The sequence below is a fragment of the Pteronotus mesoamericanus genome, unplaced genomic scaffold (assembly GCF_021234165.1).
Source record: "Pteronotus mesoamericanus isolate MK-2021 breed Mesoamerican mustached bat unplaced genomic scaffold, CSHL_Meso_final contig_74, whole genome shotgun sequence".
NCBI classification, from domain to species: domain Eukaryota; kingdom Metazoa; phylum Chordata; class Mammalia; order Chiroptera; family Mormoopidae; genus Pteronotus; species Pteronotus mesoamericanus.
In genome coordinates, this window is record NW_026555247.1 from 10,393,843 (window position 1) to 10,421,611 (window position 27,769).

Here is a 27,769-nt window from a genome sequence, read left to right on the forward strand (position 1 = left end):
GATTCAAAGATAACAGAAGAGGAAAAGCCATCTTATTTTTGCAGCATAGAGCTAATGAATCTGTTTAGAACAGGTGAAAAGGAGCAACTCAATCTGCCTAATCTATTTCTGCAAAATTGACCTGAGGTGACACTGAGTATAAAGAAAACATGGAGATAGAGATAGACAGGAAAGGCCAAAACACCCAAGTATACGAGTGACTTTTTGCAAAGTATTTTTATACATGCTCTGTGTAAGCAAAATTATCAATATATCCTGCCTTTCACTTTCTTACCATCTGTCTTTGTTGCAAGACAATCCCTCTGTCCCCAGAAGCTGAATGTCTGGAGATGAGGGATAGAATGACTACAGGCTTTAGACCAATGTTTGCTCTGAGACTTGAAATCATCAAGGAAATTGCAACTTTGTTTCAAGCTGAAATAGCTGTCTGCCCCATTTGAGTAATGCTATTGGCAATAATAGGGACATCTTCACCTGTATTTCCAAAGAAAGTAAAATGTCAGCTAGTCAAAGGATTCTTTTCCAATTTTTTGTTACCCTCTGGTTTGTGGCACTTAAAGCTGCCAGCGGAGAAATATATAGCTTTCTTTAACTTTATGTCTGAGTGAATCTTTTGAAACATTATTTTTTTCAGAAGCATTCCAACCAACATGCTCCTTGCTCCTAGTGAGAGCTGAATGAGTTGGAGAATTGTTTCTTAAGTAAAATATTTCACATGTTAGAGTTCATTTACACATTTACATTCAAATTTGTCAACTCAGTCAAAAGACAACCAAATAGTACATGACATGTTTGCTTTATATTTATGGGTACAGAGACATTGCTTGTAGTCCTGAATCTTTTTGAGGTGCCTGATATTTAGAATGTCAAACACTACACGGGAGCTAAATAATTATAATTCTAATGAAGATGAGACAGCCTCACTGGAGAGTAGAATATTGGATTAGGGTAATTCTGTTTAATTATTACAGGATGGAAAGAGGAAGCAAATAGCAGAGATCTGCCATTAATGAAAATCTTGACCTGGTGTCATAAGACAGTCTAGCCACAGATATATTGCTTTCACTAGTTAAAAAAGAGAGTCTCAAGCCATAGTGCTATTTGGGCTTTTACATACTTTAAAGCTTAGAGTCTATTTTAAGGTAAATTTAGAAAATTATAGGTCTCTCACAGGTAACCCATTCATTGAAACTGTTCCAAGGGGAACTTATACAGGCAAGGACCACACATCATTTCAGAAAATGCACAAAATTAAATAAAAATGGCTGTGTGCTGTACGATAGGAAAAACTAGAATATACACTGGATAGCTAAAACCAAGTTTTGGATCTTGAAAAAGATAGTGCAAGTGTTTAAAAGAAGATAAACTTTGGTAAGTCTGATAAAAAACAGAAAAGATAAAATACATCAATAGTATGATAAGTGAAGTCTTTAACTGAATATATTAAGAGGATAAAAGTATTAAAGTGCATAAAATGTGTATATATCAAATACATTTGAAAACCTAGAAAAGGTGTCACTGCCTCCTCTTGGAAAATCTGTTACCAGAATTGACCATAAGAAAATTCATGAACCTAAAAAAAAACAAACAAACTTTGAAAATGATAGTCACGGGTTGACAAGGTACAAAAGAAAGGGACCAAATGACTTTGTGGGTAAGCTCTTCAAAACCAATAAGGAAAAGATAGTTTCTGATATGAAAAACATAAAAAGAGGAAAAGCTTCTTAACTCACTTTAAAACCTAGAATTATCCTGATCCTAAAACAAATATATGAGAAGCACGCAAAGTGTATATAACTACAGATGCAAAACACAAACACATGCAAGTCATTTTCAAATAGAACACAGGGGTATATTTAAAGAATGAGGTAGCAGTGAAAATATTTTTAACATTAAAGCATATAAAGTAATATACATATAAATTATATATAGGGTGGAGCAAAAGTAGGTTTACAGTTGTATGTGAAAGTTTATTCTTGTATTATTTATTAATTATTGTATTATTTTTCATAAACAACTATAAACCTTATTTTGCCCAACACTGTATAATAAAATATAGCAAATAATAAAAAGATACATATAAAAAAAGTTGCTACGAAGTTCCTCACTCACTCTTAAAAATATCTTTTAGAATATTAAGAATAGAAAAAATTTCCATAACCTGATAAAGGGTAGTTATCAAAAACTTACAAAATAATTATTTTTATAATAAAATATTAGAACAGTTATTATTATTATATCAGGTACAAGGTATTTTGGCTGTTTCATCATTAATATTCAGTAATGTTATCAGAGATTTTTGATAAAACAATATCACAAAAAAGAAAGAAGGATCTGGAAAACTACATGAGGAGATTAAATAAAAATGAGGCCAATTTAGAGTCCGAGTTTCTACCTAAATACACAGCTGAAAACACACAAGGCCAGAAATAGGATCAACAAAGAAAATTAAGCTTTCCAGTAGTGCTGTAGAAGGGAGGAGAGTTGTGGGGCTGGTTGAAAAAGGTGAAGGGTTTAAGGGAAAAATAAACTCATAAACAAAGACAACAATATGGTGATTACCAGAGGGAAGAGGGGTGGGACAAGTTAGAAGAAGAGTAAGGTAGAATAAATGGTGATGGAAGGAGACTTGACTTGGGGTGGTGAACACACAATACAATATACAGATGATGCATTATAGACTTGTACACCTGAAACTTATATAATTTTATTAGCCAATGTCACCCAATAAATTCAATAAAAAATAAAAAAACAATTAGAAAATGCAATCAGAAGGAAAAAGAAGGATACCATTCAGAGTGCAAAACCGTTAAATACTTAGGAATTAAGAATACATAGCAGCCTTCTTGGTTCATATTTTAAAAGCTCACTATAGAACAATGTAATAAAGATAATAGGTATGTGCAGTAAACAGTACCTATTTCCAAAGTGGTGGTACAACTACATACTTCCTGCAACAGTGCATGAGATGACCAGTTTCTCCCCAGTACTTAATATTGCCTTACTGGTTTTAATTTGCATTTCCTTGATGCCTAATGAGGTTAGAACTTTGTTTTTTAACTTTATGTTTAGGTCTATAGTTAAGCCAGAACTGACTTTCCTATATAGTATGGCATAGAATTCAATATTTTCTACCAAACATACACCATACTGGTCCAGAATCACTTACTTAAAAAACCATTTTACCCCTCTGTATCACTGTGTCTCCTTGCCTGCAAATCAGTTTGCCATTTAGGTGTGAGTCTATTTCTGGACTTTATTATATTACACTGGTCTACTGGTTTATCCTGAAACCAATTTCACACTGTTTTAATTGTGATGACTTTGTAGTAAGTCTGAGGTGTAATAATGTAAGTCTTTCAACTTTATTCCTATTTAAGAGTGTCCTAACTATTTGGGGACCTTTTAATTTTTTATACATTTTTAAATGAGATGGTCCTTTCAGAAAAAATGGCTCTGCAATCTTGACTAGGATTGCATTTGATTTAAAGATAAATTAGGAAAAAAAATTGATATCTTTAATACATTGAATCTTGTAATATAATATTAAGGTCTTAATTTCTCAATAGTTTTATAGATTCCTGTCTACAGACATATATTTTGTTGATTTATTTCTAGGTGCTTAGTATTTTTGGTGCCATTGTAAATAATGTTTTTCTGTTTTATTCTCAGTTGTTTGTTGCTTTATATGGAAATACTATTGGCCTTGTGTTTAACAAACTTGATAACTGCACTTATTAATTTAATAATTGTCTATAAAGTATCTTGGATTTTCTACGTCAATAATGATAAATTTTTAGTAGTCCTTTCCAATACTTATGCCTTTCAATTTATTTTCTGGCCTTATCGCGCTAGGAGCTCCCATACAATATTAAACTGAAGCGATTACAGTGGCAGTCCTTGTTTTATTCTTGAATTCAAAAGAAAAGATTTTACTATTTCATTATTAAGTTCGATGATAGCTATAAGAATTTGTGGGTTTCATTATCAGATTAGAGAAATTTTCTTCCATTTTTTGACTGCTAATTTCTAAAAGTTTCAATCATAAACAAATATTAGATTTTTATTAAAGGCCTTTTTAAATTAGTTAAGCATATGATTTTTCTTTTTTTAGTTAATGATGAATTACAGTGATAGATTTTCAAATATTAAGCCAAATTGGTTTGGAATTAACCCAATTTGGTTATATATCACTAGATATATCACTTTTAAATATCACTAGATTCAGTTAATTTCCCGATATTTTGTTTTTGGGCCCTTGTGTCTAGTTCATCCAAAAAATTGTGATGTAATTTTTATAGGTATCACAGTTATTCTAACTTCATAAAGTGAGTTGGAGATTGTATCCTTTTTTTCTATTCTCTGAATGATTGATATAGGTGTATTGTTGTTTATTTCTTAAATATTTGGAAAAAAATAACTACTTATGCCATCTGTACCTGGATAATCTCATCATGAAAAGTTGTAAATAATGCATTCTAATTCTTTAATAAATATAGGATAAGTCAGACTTTCTATTTCTTTTTTTTTTAGTATATTGAATTGTTATTTTCGATTAACTTTTCCAATTCACCTGTATTTTCAAATTCAGGACTTAAATATTCATGTGTATCACAGCATTATAGTTAATTCATGATTAATTTTTATCTGAAAAAAATATGATAGCAATGGTTAAAGTTTGAAGTGGATTTGGTAACCTGGCACAGACTAATAACACAGCCCAATAAATTATGTTTCTCTTTTATTTCAATATGTTTGTCTGTTCCTTTAACCTACCACCAACAGAATAATGAATCAATGTGATACACCATCAGAACAAACAAGAATGAATAACTGACGCAGATAAAAATATTTATAGGCATATGGGGACACAATTCATTCACCTAATACTTCATTATTTATTCTGATTTTAGACATTTTCATTCAATAGTATACTATTCTTTTGGGAAGTACCATAGTCCTTCCAACCTAACAAATTAGGGTTCTCAGTTTCAACATTACATAGTAAATCCAATCTGTAGTAGCTGTAGAGTAACTGTTGCTGAACCAAAGTGGGGTTTGGCTGCCTGCCACCCCCAAAAGGCAAATTACTTAGAGGCGGAGGCTGGTGAGAAAGTAAAGGGGTTTTTATTTGAATGTTGAACAATCTGAAAGAATGGCGCCCTCCCTCTCTCAAAGCTCATCTCTCCTGCAAAATCCAGACAAAACGCAGGTTTCTTCAGCAAGACCAAAACAAAGGTAGTGCCCAGAATTCCTGCTCCATTTTAAAGTACCATCCTTTGGAATCCAAAGTGGTTAAGTGGTCATCCACATAGCTTAGCTTGTTCCCAGCTGCTGTCCAGCTTCTGGCTTCGTCCTGGAAGCTGCATGTGGAGATGTCACTGCCATTGGCCATGTGGCTTCTAGGGCCACACGGTCCCATTCTTTCAGGCCAGAGAGCATGTGAAGGCACCAGGAAATTCTCCACCAGGTCAGTAAGAAGCCAGGGACTCCCTCCTGGAGGGAGGACAAGCCAGTGTACCACTTGAGTGTAGGTCCTGAGCAGCCAGCAATGAGAAAAATAAGAGTGTTTTCCTTCCCCTCGGTTTATATTAATTTTGGGGCACGTGATAGACCAGCTGCTTTCTCAGAATGACCAATTAACTTCCTAAACTTTCATATGCTTTGAGTGGGTCCACCCCCGAACCATTCCCTTCTTTCTTCTGGCTAGACTGCCAGGCCTCTTTGGTCTAGCACCTCCCCCACCACTGTTTTAACTATTGTTCATGTATCTGCCTTCTCTTAGTCCCACCCCCAAACTAGTACCAGAAAGGGGGTAGGAGGGCTTTTTTCTTCTGATCCAGTTATCTTGATAGCCTTGTGCTTGCTCAGTGTAAGAACTTCCTCCTACTGCCATTTTGCTTGGGGGCTGGGAGCATCATGCAGTTTAACACGAAACTGCTGTGAAACTCAACGTCCTTGGTATGTCCCCGGGTGGTTCATGAAGGTATTGTCTAGCTGCAAGCCATGCTCTCAGTCCACTCCCAGTGGTCTGAACAGCTTGTCTATTGGTATCAAAATTTGTTTCATTAGTGAAAAGTTTGTATTCAGTACCAGTAGAAGAACTGAATTTAAGGAGACAAAATCAATTCACAAACAGTTCTGAGTTTTGATAAGTACCCAAGTGTTTAGCTCTTAGGTAAAGATAATTCTAATTCTATGCATGCCTGAAATATGTAACCAGGATAAAAATATTTGTAATAAAGAACTCATTTTTCTACAATAGCTGTAAATGTAAAAGGTAATCTATAAAGCTTGGCTTATATTTTACATTGGTCTTAAGTTATTTCTCTTTCAACACTTCTCCTCATTTTAACATTATATCTGAGAAATGCTAAAGTTAGTTTTAAGTTAATGGTTCATGAAGATTAGATATCTTTTTCAGATTTGCCTTCCTTGAAAATGAAGAAAAAAGTTAATATAAACAATAAAGTTTTCCTAAAACCAGTTCTTATATAAGCATATATGGAAATGACGTTTTAAAATTGAAGTCATATATGATAGCCTTATTTTTTTCATCAAATTAATATATCTTCACATGAAGCATATCTCAGTAAAGCTGTTAGAAAACTAATGTGTCTTGGCATTTGACTGTGTAATATGTCCTAAAAGGAAAAACATAATTTTCATGACTAAAAAAATATATAGAAATATTCCTAATTAAAATATGATGCCTACCTTTTTGTCTTTGGCTCAAAACCAGTAGGATTCTAATCATTCTCTTCTTTACTTTTTTTCTAATTCCAGCAACACAGAGCATGTGTGTGTGTGTGTGTGTGTGTGTGCGCACGTGCACAGTTACCTAAAAAATTATCTAAAATAACTAACTATAGAAATTACCAAGAAACTAGGAAACTTAAAAGCAGGCTTCTCATTTGGTTATGAACCATGATCCATTGTGAATAAAATGGTCTTAGAATCTCTTAGGCCTCCATGTTGCTCTTTCAAAATCATTCCACCTCTGTCTTCCAGAAACACACACACACACACACACACACACACACACACACACACACACACGCACGCACAACAAAAGCTTCTTCTCTGAGGCACCTATTTCATATCAATGTCACCCTCTGCCTCTTCTTATTGTCATCAGAGACCCTTCTGAGTTTATGTCTATATTCTTGTCCCCATCTCCTAAATTTTTCAGGGAATTAGGGACCATCTCATTCTCTCTTTCCCACATCCTTGGAGTTTTCTATTGTACATAGTTTCTCTCTGTAAATGCAATTTACAATTGCTGACATTAATTATTGTGAGGATTTAAACTTGTATAATGAATGTTTGTATCATCTGCGTTGGCCAGGAGGCTCGGTTGATTAGAGCGTCATCCTGTACACCAAAAATTTGCAGGTTCAATCTCCGGTTGGGGCATGTGCAGGAGGCACTGATCAATGATTTTTTCACATTAATTTTTTTTTTCTCTCTCTCTCCCCTTCCCTCTCTCTCTAAAATCAAAATCAATAAACATACCCTCAGGTGAGGGGTATGTGTGTGTGTGTGTGTGTGTGTGTGTAAATAAAATTTTTAAAGGTTTTAAACTTTATTCATATCTCATATGTAATTTGGCTTTAATAACCTCTTCCTCATCCCCCACCCCTGCTTTGTTTTTTTAAAGAGGGAGAAATTGGTTGGCTCAGAGAAGTAAAACTTTCCCCCATAGTTCTACAGCTTGGACTTAGGTCCGGCTGTATTTGAACCCATGTCTGGCTGAGTGTAAAAGGGTAACTGTTCCATCGTACGATCTTTAACATTCAAAATTCCTCAGAGAATAATGCTATAGAACTGAACAGAATCAGCTTACTTTTATGTCTCTTTGGCAATGACATTAGTTTCTCCTATTCTAGTTTTCCTCTTACTCTATTTGATTTTGGGAATGCAATATAATATGATATGGGGACTCATATGACTCTGCCTCTTTTCAGTTAAAGTGTGCAATACTAGGTTCAGAGATAAAGGGAAGAAATTTAATGGCACACATAAGCCTTAGTACTACTATTCATTATGTGGATATTTACTGAGCATTTACAGCGTACGTCCGCAAAACTTTAGTCTGCAGAAGCTAAGACTAAAACATGATCTCTGCCTTCAAAAGGCTTATTTTGAACTTTAACAGACTGCATTCAGTTTAAGCAATTAAAGTATCAAAGGTTACAACCTTCAAGCATGCATCTATAGTATCTCTTTCAGTGTCCAGCACATAATGGTAGACATGTGTTAATAGTTGTTAAATTGATTAATGAATTAATGAAGCAGTTCTAAACTGTGTTCCAGGATTCTCTAGGAGTTCCTGAATCCCTTTCAAGGTGTCCACAAGGTCAAACTATTTTCATAATATTAAAACTTTTTTTGCCTGTGTTATTCTCTTACAAGTATCCAATGGAGTTTTCCAAAAACTACATGATATGTGATGTCATTGCTCTGATGACTAATAAAATGCATGCTTATACATCCTTATATTTTAAAAATGGCTCAGGTTTAATTTCTAACACTCTAAGTGTTGATATGTGTAACCCATATAAACAAAACCTTTTCAGGGTCCTGAAAATTTTTGAGAATGCAAAGAATCCTGAAACCAAAAAGTGCAGAGGTTGCTGAATTAATAATTTACTTCCAAATTCAAGGAATGTTTTTGTCATGCCAGGGTGAGAAGGAGGTGATGGGACAATCAAGTATTTGTGATCTTTTTAAAACTGAGATATAATTTTTATTAAGATACATATCATTATATAAATTTCAAGTATATAACACAATAACTTGTATATACACAATGATATGTGTATCTATTGTGAAATGATAACCGTAAGTCTAGTTAGCGCCGATCACCATCTGTAAGTTACACATTTTTTCCTCATGATGAGAAATTTTAAGATTTACTCTCTTAACTTTCAAATATACAATTGGAAAGTACTTACTTTTTAATTGCAATCAGTAAAGATTCTCACACTCTGGCCTCAAATGTTAAACTAACGATGCTTCTCTTCCCCCTCCCCAACTATTATTTTATTAGAGTAAAGCATTTGGCATGAGGTGGTTCTATATCTGATAAGACAGATATGATAGTATGACTATGTGATGGATAAACTGTGACAACAATATATATGAATTGCTTTGGCACTTTTGTCCTCCACCCTAGTGCTTTTCTTAGGTTAATAAAGTTATATCTAAGCGGAGTGGATAACTGCTTAGGTACCAAATCAGTCTCATCTACCAATACTCTGATAAGCTAAAGTTAAACAAATCTCAGGCAGCCAGTATTTCTCAGGGCCTATATGAAGCTTTTCAAAATAATTAGAAATATACTGAGCAACACCATACTAAGGGACCTACCAAACTGAATACATCTGAAAAATAATGAGAGATGTTTGTCAAATGCATGCCTATGGTACCTTGATAAAAATCACTTTGTCATTTTTCCACCTACACTTTTTTTTCTTGATTATTTGCAGGTGAAAAAAAAACATTAAATTCCTCTTGGACACATCATTCGTGACCCTTCACTGTTCAATGGCAGAGAAAAACATACCGTGTTGTAAATAATAGGTTTATCCTCCAGTAAAGATTTTTGTATTTAAACCCAAAATTTAAGGATTTTTATTTAAACCAAAATGTGTATTACTATGACATCATTTTTATGTTCAAATGGAAGATAAAGGCACAGCTATTGGTCTTCAGATTTTTATTTGGTTTGTGAATCTCCAAAATGAGTATTTTTCTTATTCAAGAATTTTTAAAAATTACAGAGGAACATTATATGTCTTTTGTCCAATTCTCAAATTTTGATCCATAAATTTTGACCATAAATTTGAAATTTTATGCATTATAAATTACATAGGGTGTAATGGGTTTCTAATGTAATTGAATATATGAAAATTAATTAGATAAATTAATGCAGATTTTACTACCATTTAGTGAAACTGAGTTGTAAAGTTCATCAATTTTACAATAAAGAGATTGATGATAAAATATTTCCTGAAATCTTATATAAATTCAAAGAAATATGTATTATTAACACCTCAGGGGAAAAGACATAAATAGGTGACATATTTTAAAAATATTCTTTCAGTTAAAATTGAACTAATCCTTTTCAGGAGGTAAGACGAAGCAAATAAAGAAAGCAATACACACAAACAAAAACAAGTGCAAGGCAAACTTATGAATTCTGGAAGCTGGTTTTGCCCCAAGAGTTAACTGTAAATTCAGGGCTTGTTAAGGACAAGTCTAATATAAATACCAGGACTTCACATTAAAGAGATCCCTTGGGTCCCCCTCTGGGGTGAACTTGAACTTGCCAAAGTTCACTAAAGAATGTTTGCAGAATATGTTCATCGGAAAATTGAACCCTTGAGAATCCCTAAGGGAGGAAAAGTGTTTCACGTTCAGATGAGCCTGGGAACTACTGAGCACTGGAAATACGCCTCGTGGAGTTTCAAATGCTCATTAGTCCATCAAGATCTCTGAAAACCCTTCCAGGGAAGAAATCTGTCTGATTTTATGTAGCCCAGCATGTCTCCACATTTATACTACCAATGAGCCCTCTTTCATGTAATTTCTATAAAATATTCTTGTAATTCATGTTCTGAAGAACACATTTTCAGAAATATTGACCCAGGACCAGAGTCTGCCTCTTGGGACTACTCCCAGCTGGGAAAGAGGCAGGCAGCCTGCCCCGCCCCAGGTGGGACTCTGAACTAAGCAGCTCTGGGAGTGCCTCTCGCCTCATTCAGTTTCCCCTGCCTCTGCTTGCCGTGCTGAAACACCACAGCAAGTGTCCTCATAATTCCTCGGAGCTCGACAATGTCACCATGGTCATTGCTGCCTTGACTTCTGTGCAGTTGTAACATTTCATACTGAAGTAATTTGTGTAGTGATTAACTACTTAGATGAAATAAACTAGAAAGAATCTAAGTCTTCAACTAGGAAGGTCAGAACTAGTGCCTTTGTCAATTGCCTAAAGCTGTATAACTGATTAAACATTTTATGGGGAAGTAGAATTTAATAGAAAGCCCTAGCCAGCACTGTGCTGTATTTGGATCGGATTATGCTACCCTTAAAGTAGAAAGTCAATTCCAACCCTGAGTGGTTTTATTTCCAAAATGGGAGAGGAAAGAAAAAAAATGTCAACTGTGGTAGAAAACAAAGATAATATGCAATAGAAAGTCCCAGATCAAAGCTGTCCTGCTATGTATCATTTTGTAGGTGGTAGTTGCAAAGCATATAATTATAGTTTTCAGGCCAACATTACAGCATGTCAGGGTTACACGCCATTAGTCAGGTGCCAAGCGGATTGCTTGCCATGGGCATTTGGATACCACCTCAAGTTTACTTACATGACTATTAGAAAAAGAATTGCTTGTGAATTCATTAATTCATTTCCTTATGATCTCATGATGAAACATTTTCACATCTGCTGGTTGTTATACTCCATGCTTAGTTTTAATGCGTATTCCCCACTTGGGATTTCATCAGTTGCCTTATGTCAAAATTGTCATCACATCCTGGTCTTTACGTCTCTTTTTTGTTAAGCACTAATTTTAAAACGCTCTCCCATTTATTTCAGTGTCACAAAAGCCAAATTTTAACTAAACTGAAATGAAGATAAGTCTGTTCCCCAATGTTTCCCTTCTTCTTTAGGTGTTCCATCAATTTTCCATTTACACCGTTATGACTCAGATAAAATTCCATAAACACTTATCTCTCATTTGGCTCCCTTTGGCTACTTACCATTTGTTCATTGCAGATGATGATCATTATCACCGTCATTATCATCATCTACCACGATGGCATTGAGCACTTACAGGGTACATGCCACTAGAGGAAGGCTGCTTCGGTACTCCATGGAGGTAATGGGGGCTCGTCGATGAAGCCAGGAAGTGGGATTTGGAAATAAACAAGCTTTATTTGCAGCCCTCCCCATGGTGTGTTGCCTGAAATTGCTCCAAACATGTAATTTCTTGAAGCTTTCATTTCTACTTCTCTAAAATGTAAATAATGTCCATGCCCATCTCTTATCAATCCCTATGATTTTATGGGAAACTATACAGCTAAGTATAAAGCATTTTGGAAACAGTCACTATATCGGGAGAAGATATTGTAGGATTCTCTTTTTTGCTATGATCCTCAACTACTGCTCACATTTTAACAGCCTTTCTTTCATTTCCATTCCAGGCCTCAAGTGCTGTCTTTCAATGCCAATATCACAAATAGAAAAGTAGAAAGTCCAGCCAAACAGCTGGGGCTCCAGGCCTACATTTTGAAACATTATTCCTCTGAACGCCTTGTTTTCCTCCTGAAAACACTGGCTGGTTGGCTAAATTAACTAAATTAACTGCTTGTTTTGGCAACATAAAGATAAAGCCTTAAATGGCTGAGGACAATAAAACCATATAGATGGGCTCATTTTCCTTTTTCCAGAATAATTGCGGTTGTTAAAATGTGTGTCCTGTGATGTGCCTAAATAAATTTAGTCAATTTAATTTTTTTAAACATCCAACCTGTGAAGGTGTTGAAGTACTGATTCAATTATTTACATTAAACTTGTTCAATTTTAGTCCGTTGCAAGCAGTCCCTGTCTGTTCCCTCCATGTTATTTGGGATTATCTCTCCCCTTCCCTTCCTTTCTCTTCACTCACCTCTTGTCTAGGACCCTGCCTCTACCTCATCCTCGCACTTCTCACTTACCTCACGACCGGTGTTGAGCTAGGTCAGGATCAGCTGTGGCAAGGCCCGAGCAGAGGGAGGAAGAGAATGCGTACCGCACAGCAACTCCTCCCGTGCCCTGCCCAAACTCCAAAAGATAATTTTAGTCTCCTGTAATTCTCCACCTCCTGCCACATTGCTTTATCCTCTATCATGATCCTGTTCTACTCTGTAACTCAGAATCTCCATCCTGCCTCGATGGTCTCACAAACTGTTTATGATAGACTCATTCAAGTTGTCCCCCGACATAAAACTTTATTTTGGCCCATTGCACACAGAGCCCAACGGTGAACACAACTGCAAGGCTCCATGTTGCCTCCCGAATCTAAGTGTAAAAGGCAACACTATTCAGCCTTTCATCTCATTTAAGTTCTTGAACGCAGGACACTCGGTCTTGACCACTCCTTCCTTCAAACTCTCTCCCAGTTGGCTTCCGGCAAAACTTTTTCTCCTCTCTCTGACCGATCCTTTTTCCTCTCCTCTGCTCTCCTCTTGCCTCCTCTCCCTTCCATGTTGGTATTCCCTTAATATCAATCCTCCCCTCACAGTTTCTTGCCCCACAATCCTGCCCTGGGTGTTCTCACTCAACATGTCTATGTTCTGTCCACATCTTCCTACTAAGCCCCAGACTTCTTTACTCAGTGCCTTGTCGGATCAGCCTTTTATAAGTCTGGGAGGAGGATGAGCAAGTCACTGAAGAGACATTTTTCCTACTGTGGGAAAAATGACCAGAGTGTCTTACTTACTGTATAAGGAAAAGGCAGGCAGCACTATTTCTTGGGGGAATATGTGTAACAGCAGCTTTTGGGGATTGTCTGCATTTGTGAAGTTTAACAAACTCTTGCCCAATATATGAATCTTTTGCAGTAGAATCATAGAAGATTTTAGTGGGAAGGAGGTTGAGGCTTCTGACACACTCCCTGCAACACTGAAAACTGGAAGGTGCTTTGGAGGGGTGCCAGTCAGGGACCCATGTAAGAAGGAGACACAGTTTTCCTGGATTAGCACGTGCAGCAGGGTGTGTCTTCATTCAGGCTGCATAGCGGATACCACAGACTAGATGGCTTGGCAGCGAACATTTATTTCTCACGATTCTGAAGGCTAGAAGTCCAGCATCTGGGTTCCAGCAGATCCAGTGCCTATCGATCTGCTTCCTGGCTTGCAGATGGCCTTCTTCCTCATGTAACTTCACATGGTAGAGAGCAGAGAGAGATCTCATGTCTCCTCTTTTTATTAAGGCAGTGATCCTACTGTGAGGGCACCAACCCTCATGACCTGGTCCAATCCTAACTACCTCCCAAAAGCACCCCTTTCAAATACCATCGACTGGGGGTTAGGATTACAACATGTGAGTTTTGAGGGGAAGGGACAAAAACATTCACGTTCAATCTAAAGCAGCGTCCCAAGATAGGTAGCGATTGGACAGGTCTTTGCCCTGAATCATGAGGGAAGATAATGATGTTCTGGTTCCCGGGACTTACACCAGCCCAGCATTCTTAGGAAGGGAGGATGGGGGAAGAAGGTCCTTTCCTAACTGTCCTGGTCTCACCTTATTTCTACTACCCCACACTTTTAAATTCTGAGAGATTTGCGATGTCCTCACACCAGACATGGGGTTTCTGCAGCAGAGCCATTGTTTACATGTGCCTCTACCAGTGCTCTTAGCTCACTCTCCAATGACTAATCTTGACTCATTCTGGGAAACTTCACCGTATTCTGCTTCTCCCAGAATGGCGTTTTTTTATCACTTCTTCCCCTCTCAGGGTAGGCGAGATTGTCCCTCAGATGTTCTCCCACAGTCCCCAGAACACTTTAGTTACAATATAGTACCAGTGTTACTGTCTCTCACTTGATGTCATTTTGCTAAGGACAGGACCACATTTTATTCATCTCTGTATCTCTGGTACTGATAAGTGTCCTTTACTTGTTTGATAAATGAATGAACGAACGAACGAATGGCTGCAGGGAGGAGAAATCCATGCATTCCTAGTCTGGTCCTTATTTGTTAAAGGCCTGTGCACTTGAGGAATGAGAGGAGCTCTGAGTCTGTGCACAGTTCTGCTCATAACAGCGGAGGAAAGAGACTTAGTTGCAAATAGCCAATGAAAACCACAACTTTGTTGTTCAATACAAGTGTGATACCCAGGCGACATTAATATGATTTATCTAGGAAAACCAAAAAAATTAGATGAGGAGGGGAAACAAGATAGGTAGTACCTTAGTTGCTAAGTACTATGTCCCACCCATTAGCTAAAAATTAAAGAATTCTTTAAGGCAATTTGGTGGAAGACAGTCACTAAAAAAAAAACAACAACAACAAAAGATACTGATAAGTTAAATAAAAATACAGGAAACACTGAGTTTGTATTATATACATTTTCCCTATGGCTCAGTTCCATCAAAAATCTTATACTTAACAGGTTAGGTAGAATAAATAAGAATTCACAAGTGATAATCCTGTATAAGAACTAATAAAATGACCATATATTTTCATTTACACATTAACAGTAATAGCAAATATTTTACTATATATCTACCCTATTGCTTTGGCAATATTTAGAGAAAATGTAACACAGCTTCTATGTTTCTTGTTCATAAATTTATCATTTATCTTTACAGTTTTAGCCAAATATTTAGTATATGAATTATGAAAAAATTAAGATACTACTAGGTCCTAATGTCTTATAAAAACAGTATTATCATCCATTGTCCCTTTTTTTTGCTTGCTTGTTTTCATTCCTTCTTGCATTTTCTCAGTCCTTCTAAATTGCATAAATACATACTTATCATTTACCTTTTGTTCTGTGACATACCCCTTATTGATTTTTTTACAAGATTGAAGCTCTAAACCAAGTTGAAGAAAATTGGCAATGTTAGAAACACATTTTTCTTATACGAGTCCAAAGAATCTTGAAACTCAAGGTCATTTTTTTCAGACAATCAGGATATTTCTAAAATTTTAAACTTAAAAAAAAAAAACAGCTAAGAGAATGGACCTACAAGTTGGATGGGATATCTAACTTTAAATCCATCTACAATTCATTAATTCATTGTGGGTTCTGGGCAGGTCTCCCTGGGTCTTACTCAGAGAACCTTTATCAAGAGATCAGAAGTGTCTTTCCATTTATATACTACAGGGACATCAAAACCGCAGAAATTGACCCACATCATGGAACTAGAATAATTTAAAAAATTTTTTTAAGACAGTAGTAATATGTGAATAGCAGTTAAGTTCTGCTGAAGATAAATTTTAAATGTATAAGGAACTAGGTCTCAGAAGCCAAGCTATTATAAATCCCCAAGGGGAGCGGCTCTATTGATTTAGTCACAGGCACAGTGGAGAAAAGTAACCTGCCCTTCAGGTGGACACAACTATACCTCAAAGAAATGAAAGAAGACTTTAGTAATGAGAAAGGCAATATGATACCTAAAGCATCCATCCATTCACTCATTCTATAAACATTTAATGAGTACCCATGCAGGCCAGGCAGCTTATTAAAGACTTGAGAATGAAAAATTACTGAGATAGGGTTCCTGACCAAAGAACACAAAATGTCATAAGAGAAAATAAATCACATTGCGTGACTACAACGGTAGTGTAAAACAGTTTGAACGGACTAAAAAAAATAGTGAAAAATGACTACATCAAGAATAGCAAAAGCTCTCAAAGACAACTGAACCTTTCTTCTGTGCCCGGCTCCATTCTAAGTTGTTTGCATGCATTGATTCACTTAGTCTTCCTCATCCTCCATGATAGAAGTTTACTTTTACTGCCCCATTTTATAGATGAGGAGAATGAACTTCAGAAGGGTTGAGACATTTGAGTAAGGTCACAAAGCCAGTTAATAAAAAATCAGTGTTTGAACCAGGATAGCCTGGCTTAACAATGTGCTAATAATGGCAACAGCACACGGCTTCTCAATGCACATAACTGACAAAATATTCATATTTAGAATACATAAGCAAACCATCCAATCCAACAAGAGGAAGACATCTCAAATGAAGAAACAGGTATTACTTGACCAGAAATTTCTTATTAATTTAACCTGGAATAGCAAAAGAGCATTCAAAGAGATACTTAATCTGGCAGTGTTGAATGCAATTGCGACCACATACATCTTCCAACTAGGTCATCCTATTTCTGTGTATACAGCCCTGAGAGACTTGCTCATAGGAACACAAAGGACTATATTTAAAGTTGTTCATCACTTTGGAAAAGCAAAGGCTAGATCACCATAAATGGATTTCAAAGGGAGAACATTAAAAAAAAAAAAACCTACATGCCTAAGAGAGAATATGGAACTCAGAAATTTACAAGATTTACTTATATATGTGTAATAAATCTCAGAAACATAATGATTAATTAAAAATGTAAGCAAAAGACAATGTACGGTATAACAAATGTATATAAAACCACATACATAATAACTGCAGCTGTGGTCCCCAGATGTCTATATGTAAATGAAGGCATATGCAAAAAAAGGTGTGGAGGTGAGTGGAAAGAACATGTTAAAAGGACAAAATGTTCAGATACTTATGGAAATCCTGAGTAATAAGCTCTTCCTCTAAAATATGATAAAATAAGAAGGCGAAGAATAGCAATAGCTAGCTTTATTAATGCTCATTACTTCGCAGGTATTATTCCCAAGAGCTATAAAAAGTATTTTCTCACAAAAATGAGTTAGGGACTACTGTTACTCTAACTTTACAAGAGAGAAAAACTGAGCCAAAGAAGGTTAAAGATGTTTCTCCTGATCATAGAAATTTTGGATACCGAATATAAGATTTGAATACTGCAATCTAACTGCATAGGCTCTTAATTGTTGCATTTTTAATGGTTATAGCATATTGCATCATAACCCAAAAGCAGTGATATGTTAGGAGTCAGAGAAAATGCTCAAAAGTGAAAATAAGATATATCAGAATCTGTAAGATATTTTAGAGTGAGGAGGGCATGTCTGAGGCTCAATTATACAATTGGACATCTACAAATCATGACAAAGATCATCATGACAAAGATGGTGAACTTCTTTTCTGCTTTCACTGACCTCTTTCTAAGGTAAATTGAATTCAGCTGAAACGAGAGTATTGAGTAAAACATAAAAGGGTGGTAAAGATAGATCGTATCTATTATTAAGTGCCTCTATATATGTAATCACACTTAATGTTCAACTTTGAAGTAGGTATTACCAGTTTCATTTTATAGACATGAAAACCAAGACCCACTGTCATACATTGTGGCTGTGACAAGAGCTCATCTAATTCCTAAGTCAATGGCCTTCCCATTACATCACCACTAAAATTTGTCAGGTAGCTCTCCCATTTGATGATCTACTTATATATCAATGTTTCTTTCTCTAGATAGCAATGTACCAATTACTCCCATCTGTTTACCTTAAAAAATTAGCATGAGTATCAGAGACAGCATGACTCATGAACACACATGCAAGAAATACATTCTAAACCTTCTAATTGTTACTTTTAGTTTTCAAACACAAATACTACGTATCCTAGTCATCAGATATGTTTTGGTGCCTCTATGAGGTTGGATGAGTTCCCAGTGATGTATGGAGTCTTTAATTCTTTTGATAAGATATAAAATTTGCTCTAAAATGATCGATTTTTCCATTTAACCTTGTTTCTACTTTCCTACTTGTCTGAAAATTAGCAGTTTTTTTCAGTCTTATTCAATTACAGTTGTCCCCATTTTCCCTCCATTACTATCCCCAACCCTATCTACCCCCACCTCCTACAATCAATCCCCCCTCCTACCAGTTTGCCAGTTTTTTAACGCAGGGACCCCTACTCCAACATTTCATCTTCCGTTTCTGGGCACCTTCCTTTCTACCAAGCTGTCTTCTGAAACTGAACAAATGTGGACTTTCTCTATTTCTCTGGTATTACTCTGTCTTGACATACAAAACAAGTCTTTCTTATGATACTTGAGGGACAGAGGAGAGGAAAATAGATGGTTTTGCCTATTTCTCTACATTTATGAGAGCCCACAGCTGTGCAAATGCATAGCAACATAAATAAAAGGAAAGGGGGTTTTGAAGTTAGACAATTTTGAATGGGAATCCCAGGTAGATCCACCATTTACAATCTGAGTGACTTTGGGTAGACAACTCTCCAAGCTTTAGACCACTTTAAAATGAGGATTCTAAAAAATATATATATATATGTTACATGTCTAACATATTTGGCTGGTGTACAAAAAGACCTTAGTGAATGGTCATCATCGTCATGATGTTAGCATTCAGAGTTTTTAGCCTGAAATGTACGTAATGGTCATAATAGTTACACCTGAACATTTTATAAGAGAAGGGCAAGGTAGCATATTCAAGGTCACACAGTCAGCCAGCATCTGTGCCAGGACAGGGACATAATCTTGACTCTGTCATATGCTCATTCTCTTTGATGCCTCTCACTCTCTCCTGATGTTTCTAGTCTTTCAACAAAAAAAGGTCTCTATTTTTGGTTTCTAACTCTACTCACACAAGTATTTTTATTCCATCAGTGATAAATATTTTTTCTAGTAGTACTCATGACATCCTGAGACCCTCGTGGAATTCTGATATCCCCAGAGTTCGCTATTTCTTGCTCTGTTTCTACTATGTATGAACTTGCACATAGTATCTGGAGGTTTAAAAAAATCATAGAGTTCCTTTTGGCTGATCATTGCTTTACAATTTTGAATTCTTCAGGCTATATGTAATTAATTTATCAGAAGAATTGAAATGTTGAAAGAAATTTCTTCTGAGCATAGGAGAAGCTAGGAAATTTTTTGCAAGAAGTCACCGCAGTAATAAGACTATTGCTGAGCATGGGTTTATTAGAAAGCAAAAAAAAAAAAAAAAAGAAAAAACAGTATCCTGCATGCTGACTTCATCTTCATTAAACATTCATACTGGAAATGCTTACGTTGTCTACAGCCAAGATGTTATCCTTTGCAGAAAGGAAAAAAGAAAAAAAAAAAAAAGCAAACAAAAACCCCAACCAGGAATCACTAAGCCAACAAGCTGCAAGTGTTCCAGGGCTTTGGGAAAGCAGTGTTATGTAAAATCTGCAAACATGTTAGTCTAAGCATTTTTGGACTTCAATTTCAAACACCTTGGGGCAGGGCATGATGGTGAGGGAGGCATCTCAGAGCAGAATGAATTGGCTTGCGTCCTGCCATGCAAAGAGATGAAAATAAACACTGAAGAGGCTTGTGTGCCGCTGCCATCATGGTACCTGCGTCACTTGGCCTAATATGTTAAGAGGATTAGTGCTAAAGCTGCCTGCACTTTGAAACAGCCCAATGGAGCTTTGTGCTTTCCAGCTTAAATTGGTCCTCAGCGAGACCTTCCTGATTGTCGGGATTTGGGCAGCCTGACTAGGCTGCCAAATTCTCCAAGGCAAGGTCGAGTCCCCTGGGTTTCCACACCGCAGCCTTTTTCATTTAGTTTAGGTACAGGTGGAGAGAGCTAGAAGGGGAAGGGGCAGGGAGACGCAAGGAGGTCAAGGTGAAAGCCCTAATCTAAAAGATTGCTTCTTCACACTTTCCCAGAGATCACATGGCTTAATCAAATTAAAGTTAAAAAAAGAAAAAAAGACAAAAAACACCCAGCTGTTACATCTTGCTATGGCTTAAAGAATGAAAAGAAAACCCCTTTCTCTATCTACTTCAACTAGAGGGGACTTCAGTGGGCATGAATGAACCTTTCTTGTAGGGAGGAAGGCATCATACTGTGTGGTTCTTATGGAAAATAAGTTTAGAAAAGGGAAGGGAACTGGCAGTAAAATGGCTCTTCCCTTAATAAATACCTAAAATGACTACATTTACACTTAGCAGAAATGGGGTTTATCACCAGATACAGAGGTACGCTGGAGACTCTCCCCACCACAAATTGGTCACTACACGAGCTGAGCAGTGCTTTGTGTCCAGGAAATAGAGGCACACACTTGTGTCTGGGCATTTCAGTGCCCCTACGGACACTTGACAACTCAAAGGCATAGTTGTAGGATCAGCCTAAACCACATACTCGCAGCAAACTCAAGCTAAAAAACCTCCTTTAAGGCCTGCCACCTCCAGAGACAGCTTTCATGGAGCCTTTTGCTGGGGATGCCAACCATTTGGAGTGAGTTTATATGAAACACACCATTCAGGAAAGCAGCTGGGGAACCTGTCCCTGTGACTCTCCTGGGTGTCCTTTGAAGCTCCTGCTTCTGCTTCAAGGATATCAAATGACTTCGACTTTTCTTTATCTCCCTAAGGAGAAAAAAATGAGGGGACCACTTAAACACTTGAGCCAGTGCTATATCACCATCACAAAAGACTGCAGCTGAGAATAGCAGTCAGTCCAGCAAAAAAAAAAAAAAAAAAAAAAAAAAAAAATTTCAAAGAATCAGTAAAACTCACCAATAGAGGAGAAGGCTCCAGGATTGGGAAGTTGTTGTTTTCCACAAGGTAAGGATGACATGGGTCATCTTAGCATACAAAGCAAGATAAGAAATAAAAAAGATAGAAAAATGCAAGTGTTGCTTGATAGCTTTGCAGCATTAATCCAGAAATAAGGCTCTGTGTTTTTGTATTTCCTTCTGGTCTTTTGCCATGACCAATGGGTTTGCGTAATAACTGTCACATTTTTTTTCTCCCATCCCGTGTCTATGGGTACTAAGTGAATTCAAGAGGAAACCAAGAGCTGGTTTGACAAAATAGAAAATCAGTTGTAGAAGCAATGCATTTTTAGTGGAAAATATATTTTATTTTTAACAAACCATGACTTCTCAGCTGAAGGAGACATAATGCAGGATCAATATCAGGGACTGAAATGCTGATGCTCACCACAGATGTATTTTCATTTATAATTATGTCACGCAAAGAGCATTGCTGAAAGCCCCATTCCAGACACACTGAAACGCTCACCAAGGATCTCATGTGATTGCCGCTAATGTCGTTGTTAACTCTCCTGTGGGGGCTTTCTTGCAAAGGCTTTGTTCCAAAGCCAGCAAAGAGATCAAATGTGCTCACCATTGTCAGGGGTTACTGAAAATCTGTATAATTTACATAGCTATTACATTTATGTAGCTAAAAAACCCCACTTTCCACATTTTCCTAGCTTTTAATTAGGAGTTTGTATCTCAAGAAAGTAGGTTGACTGACCAGGTAATTCTGAGTTTCTGGCATCAGGGCGAAACAGCAAGTCTGTCACTTGATGTCACCCCTCGCTATGCTACATGGCTCATGACCTGAAGTGTCTGAAAGATCCAAGGTGAATCTTCCTCCCTTTTACTCAAACTTGTAGCTTTGTCCTATATCCAATGCTCTTCCCAAAGAGCGGGAGGAAAGGGAGGATTTCATAAGACTTAACTCTGAAAGACTGCTTTATAAACAGAAAATGGCCAGACCATATATAAAAATAGAACTCTGACCCATGGCCAGCAGCAACCAGCCCAAGGAACTAACCTTTTATCTATAATCATCAGCCTAGGAAGCCAGGCTACTATAAATCAGGGTTGGAGGAAGTCAGACTGCTATCTCTAATAACAATCTAGGAAGTCAAGCAACCCCTTTTGTAACCATCAGTTCTAAATGGCCAGGACTTGATTAATAACTGACAGCTTCCCTAATTTTTGACGTGGCTTCCAACTTTGGACCAGCCAGAGGAAGCCTAATATTCATCCCCAACCAATCACATAAAACACTCTGTTTCTAGTAAGCCCATTAACTCAAAGACTTCCTTTGTGATTCGCTGACTCCAGAGAACAATAACCATATTGTTATGATTTATACACTTGGAAAATGAAGCAAAAGCACATGTTTAGGATTCAAGTAGTGAATCAGCATTGAGTCAGGAAAAGAGAAACCACTCTAAGTATTTAAAACAGAGGGGCATTCAAGAAAAACTACAGAGGAGCTGGAATTGCTGAGGTTGAAGGGAGGAGTGTTAGAAGAGCGAAAGAGGGAACAGTTGTTAATCTAAGATCTGAACCTATGACAACTGCCGGACTGGATCCTATGAGCCCACAGACTGCTAATGTGATGGAAACATCACATTATGCCTGACTCCTAAGCAGAGAAATGGGAGCTACACTCCTATTGTGCTTCTGAATTGCAAGCAATGATGCTAGAACCAACACCACTGTTATCATGGCCAGTGGCTACTACCTGAAGCATTCAAATAGGCTTTTCTTTTTTTCACTTTTCAGGGCCCTGCCTGTGCCTTTTATTGAGAGGTCACACCATGAAGACAGCTGACGCAGAAGGTTTGGGAAATGTAGACTGTAGTCTTGCAGCCTCCAGCATGAAAAGGACATGCGTGGAGCTAACAGAAGAACAGACACTACTGAGCATAGATAATAAATATGTTTTGGCCAAAACTGGACTAAGAATTTAAGGCAGAAGATGTTCTGATTTATTAAACTTGCTCTTTAAATAAAATTTAAAAAGTTAAGTCCAGAATATTAGATCGCTGCAACCCTGAATGTTCCTAGGAGAAACTGAGTTACAAAGAGCTAGGCTCTATCCTCCCGCACTTCTGACGTTACTGGCATGGGACTGGGACAAGGGTTGGGGACACGTGGGGGAGGGCAGGGAGAGGCAGTGCTAGAGAAGGAGTTTTGTAAAAATTCTGAGTCCCGATTATAAACAGGAGTTACAGTTGGGAGCTATAGTCATCCTGTGCAAATGAAGCTGACACCCACCTTGCTTTTGACTCATCCTGTGGCCCTCTACAGTAGCCGCTCACAGCACATCCGCCGGAAGATGTTTGCTCCGGAGAGAATCAGGGCCAGAACTTGTAAAATTATATTCTGGGGCCATCACTGGGAGGTGGTGAGGATAAATAATAGATTTCTTCTCCTTTTTAAGGTCCATTTACTTATTTCATTTAACTATTATTTATTGAGTGCTGGCCATGCGCAGGCATTATTTCAGGCCTGGGGAATATAGCAGAGAAGAGAAAAAGCAAAACCCCTGCCCTCATAGAGTATGCATTTTTCAGGGAGGAGGGAGAAAATCCTGTAATTAAAAGGTGGTAAGTATTATGGGAAAAAGAGCAAGAAAGGGGAGAGAGTGCAGAGTCAGCCTTTGGCATTTTGATTAATTAGATGGAAAGGGCTTTGAGGATGTAATATTTGAACAAAGTCTTCAAGAAAGTGAGCAAGGAAGTCCTGTGAGCACCAAGGGAGGGTGCACCTGGCAGAGGGTATTGTAAGTTCAAAGGCCTTGAGGCAAAATGTGCTGGATGCGTTTAGCAAACAGTTCTGTGTGGCTGGAGGAGAGAAGCAGGGGTGGGGTCAGAAAGGAGGATAAAGGTCACATCACAGAGGGTCCCTAGGCCATTGTACAGAATGGCTCTCAGGTGAGAAAGGAACATATTGGAGGATTTAGAGTGAAGGAGTGACATGCTCTGCTTTAGGGTTTTATGGGATCACCATGGAGGCTGTGCAAAGCAGTGGAGAGAGACAGGTGGGGACGCAGTAGGGCTGCGGCAGAGAGACCAGTTCAGAGGCCACTGAAATAACCCGGTGGGTGATGGCTTGCGATGGAGCTAGTGGAGGTGCTGCTAAGTAGTCTGTTTACAATAAGTAGAAATAGGAAATTAATCAAGCTAGCCGGAATTATATCTGCAACACTCCTCTGGAAAATACATTCTAAATATATCCTCTTGATGATGCTAGGTAGGCAGTATCATCTTTAGATCTGCATATTTTAACAAAATTCACTTATATTTGCAGCCATGGAGCCCCAATTGCCTCATTTTGTCTAAAAATGTGTTGCTCTGGGATTATAATTAATAAGGCAAATAACAAAATGCATTTCACATGAAGCACCTATCCTTTTCTTAGAGTGTGTTTTTCCAAACGAGCACCCTTTTAACAGAAAATGATTTTGTGAATATTTACATTCAGCTTATTTTTAGGACCCACAGGTGAAAATAATACATAATGACAAAAAGCTACAATAAAAATCAATAATGCTTGAAAATGCCGTATCTTATCAGTACAACAGCATCTCCACTCAACTGGAAAGTAATTGCAGGTGCATGAACAAAAGCACATACTTTTAATTCACTGACCATATGTAGGGTGCGTAAGGTTTCACAGACCCCTTGTCATTGTTGTGGAAACGGCCCCGGAGATAGTGAAACCCAAGTCAGACAGCTCTGTGATACACCAGACTCAGCCAGAAGTCATTTAAGTATGGAGAGTTTTGTCAATGGACAGAGAGGAAACCAACAAAAGAATTCAGACTAGAAGTACCAAATTGATTAACAAATTTTAAGCATGTGGTTTACATGGGTGGAGGTGGAAGTTGTGGACTGTAATTTTCCTCGAAAATCAAGGAATACACTATCTCATACCCAACGTAGGGAACTAAGATAATCCCTCCCCTAATTAAGCTATGGGTTCTGCAACATGGCTACTATTAAGGAAGATTACCTTGAATGTCACCAGTTCCAGGTCTCAACCCAACCAAATGTCAGATCAATTAGCAACCTCCTCGCGTTAACAAGGTAATTTAAAACTTAATTCCCTTGGTAGGCCAATCACATGGTTTCCTTAGAGAGTAAATTCTTTAAGAAGAAAATAAGTAAATCATACTGTCTAGATTCACATTTTTCAAGTTAGACTTATAATTAACCTATATATGAGATATTTTAAGTATTGATAATGTGTAAGAGATACTATCATAATAGTGTGTTTAGTGCATGAACCTATGATTTCGATGAAAAAAACTTTAATTAAGGGATTGGTTGAGATGCGTGATTTTAATTTGAAATTTTATGTTTATATAATATTAGAATATATAAAGCATGGGTTCTCCAACCTTAGCATGTCTCACAATCACCTGAAGGGCTTGCATGGCCCGATCCCCAGCTTCTTACCCAGTATACCTGGAATGGGGCTTGAGAATTTGCATTTCTAACATTCCCAGGGGACGCTGAGGCTGCTGGCTTAGAACTACACTTCGAGACTGACTTATAGGTTCTTCAGATTTTCTTCTTCAAAAGACATATTTATGAGACTTCTAAAAACTGGGTAAGAATAAGAAAAATTGTTAAATCAGATTACTTAAAAAAGGAAGTCTATAATATTAAATTTATAACTGCTGCTTAAATATTTAAAGGAGGTTAATGATCTAAGTTTGTACATGGTGGCAAACAGTAACAAGGGGTTCTACAAAAATCTACCAGTGATATATACATATATATGTATGTCACTTAATATATTAAGAACTATAAGTTAAAGGAAAAACTCAGTTTTTAAATGAGTAATTTTATTAAACTGAGTATTAATATTTAAAATTGAAATCACCTCTGAATAATCTTTTTTGTGCACAGAAGTTAGTCTTGAGGACATCAAAAATTCATCATTGACAGTAGTAACTCCATTTCCCAGAACTTCCAAGCCCATGGATTGGGAACCTTTGGCATAGAGGACTAGCTAAATGTTCACCCTTATCCCAAGCCATTTGATCCCTCTTCAAATGGACCCACTTCTTTTCTCATAGAGTTGGGCTTGCTTTGAAGACAGTGAACTACACAAAGAGTCTACATGTTGATCGACTTTGCCACAGAATTGAATCTCCTGCAAAGTCTCTAGAAGCTTTTCTCTCCAGCTCCCCTGCTAACTGCCATTGTCTTCGTGCACTGTCAGAGGACACCACAGAAAGAAGAATGGCATGTTGAGATCAATCTTCCTCCAGAGACACTCCTTGAAATAATGTTGAATAGCTGTGCATTTGAAAGCCTTTACTTCTGAGACCAATTATCATCCTGCTACAATGTATTCAGCCTTCACCAGCTTGGCTTCTGGACCCAGCTGTTTTCTGTAGGGCCAGATGTATTTTGAATCACAGATGTGATAATTTAAATTAACTAAATTTTCTATGTTTTTGAAAAGGGACATTTATTAGCCTTCAGGGAATATAGTCCTTGATTTATTTTTCAGGTTAGAACTGTTGTCCCTCATTTCTCCTTTAGACTGAAAAGCATTAATACATCATAAATAAAAACACAATGAAAGCAGCTAATGCCAGTCTCTAGTTCAAATATGAAATGAAGTTAGTGAAGATCCTAAATTTCCATAGGATTCCATACTGCATTTGGAACCCAACTCTACTGAATTCTAAATGTCAATCAATTGCTTGAGTCCAGATCTTCCCCTATGGTATTGCTAAAATCTGGATATGCTTTATCTGGGTTACCAAAGCAATCCTTTATTTTCTGAGAACTTCAGATTCTGGATCTAACCTTGAATGAAAGTTTATAGAAAGCTGTCACAGAAAATATAAATCTATGTCAATTACCTGTGGTCCTCAACCATAGTTTATGCAACTAGCCTGTAACACATGCTCAATTTTAAAAGCTGTGTTGTCAATGGAGAAAGGAAGGCATCTTCAATAAGTAGTGCTGGAAAAATTGGAAAGCAACCTGCAAAAGAATAAAACTAGATTAGAGTTTTTCCCTATGTACAAAAATTAATTCAAAAAGGATCAAAGATCTAAATATAAGATCTGAAACAATTAATTACATAGAAGAGAACATAGCTCTTAAACTTATGGACCTTGGCTGTAAGGAACATTTTATGAATTTGATGCCAAAAGCAAGAGAATTCAGGGCAAAAATAAATGAATGGGACTCTATCAAACTAAAAAGCTTCTGCACAGCAAAAGAAACTGACAAGTCAAAAAACAAAAAGGCAACCAAACAAATGGGAGATGACATTTGCAAACAACAACTCCATCAGAGGATTAATATCCAAAATATATGAAGAACTCATACAACTCAATGCCAAACAATCCAATTCAAAAATTGTTAGAGGACCTGAACAGACACCTCTCCCAAGAAGACATACAAATGGCCAATAGATATATGACAAAATGTTCAACTTCACCAGCTGTTAGAGAAATGCAAATCAAAAGAACAGTGAAATGCCACCTCATACCTCTTAGAATGGCTATTACCAACAAGATAGGTAATAACAAGTGTTAGAGAGGTTGTGGAGAAAAAGGTACCCTCATTCACTGCTTGTGGGAATC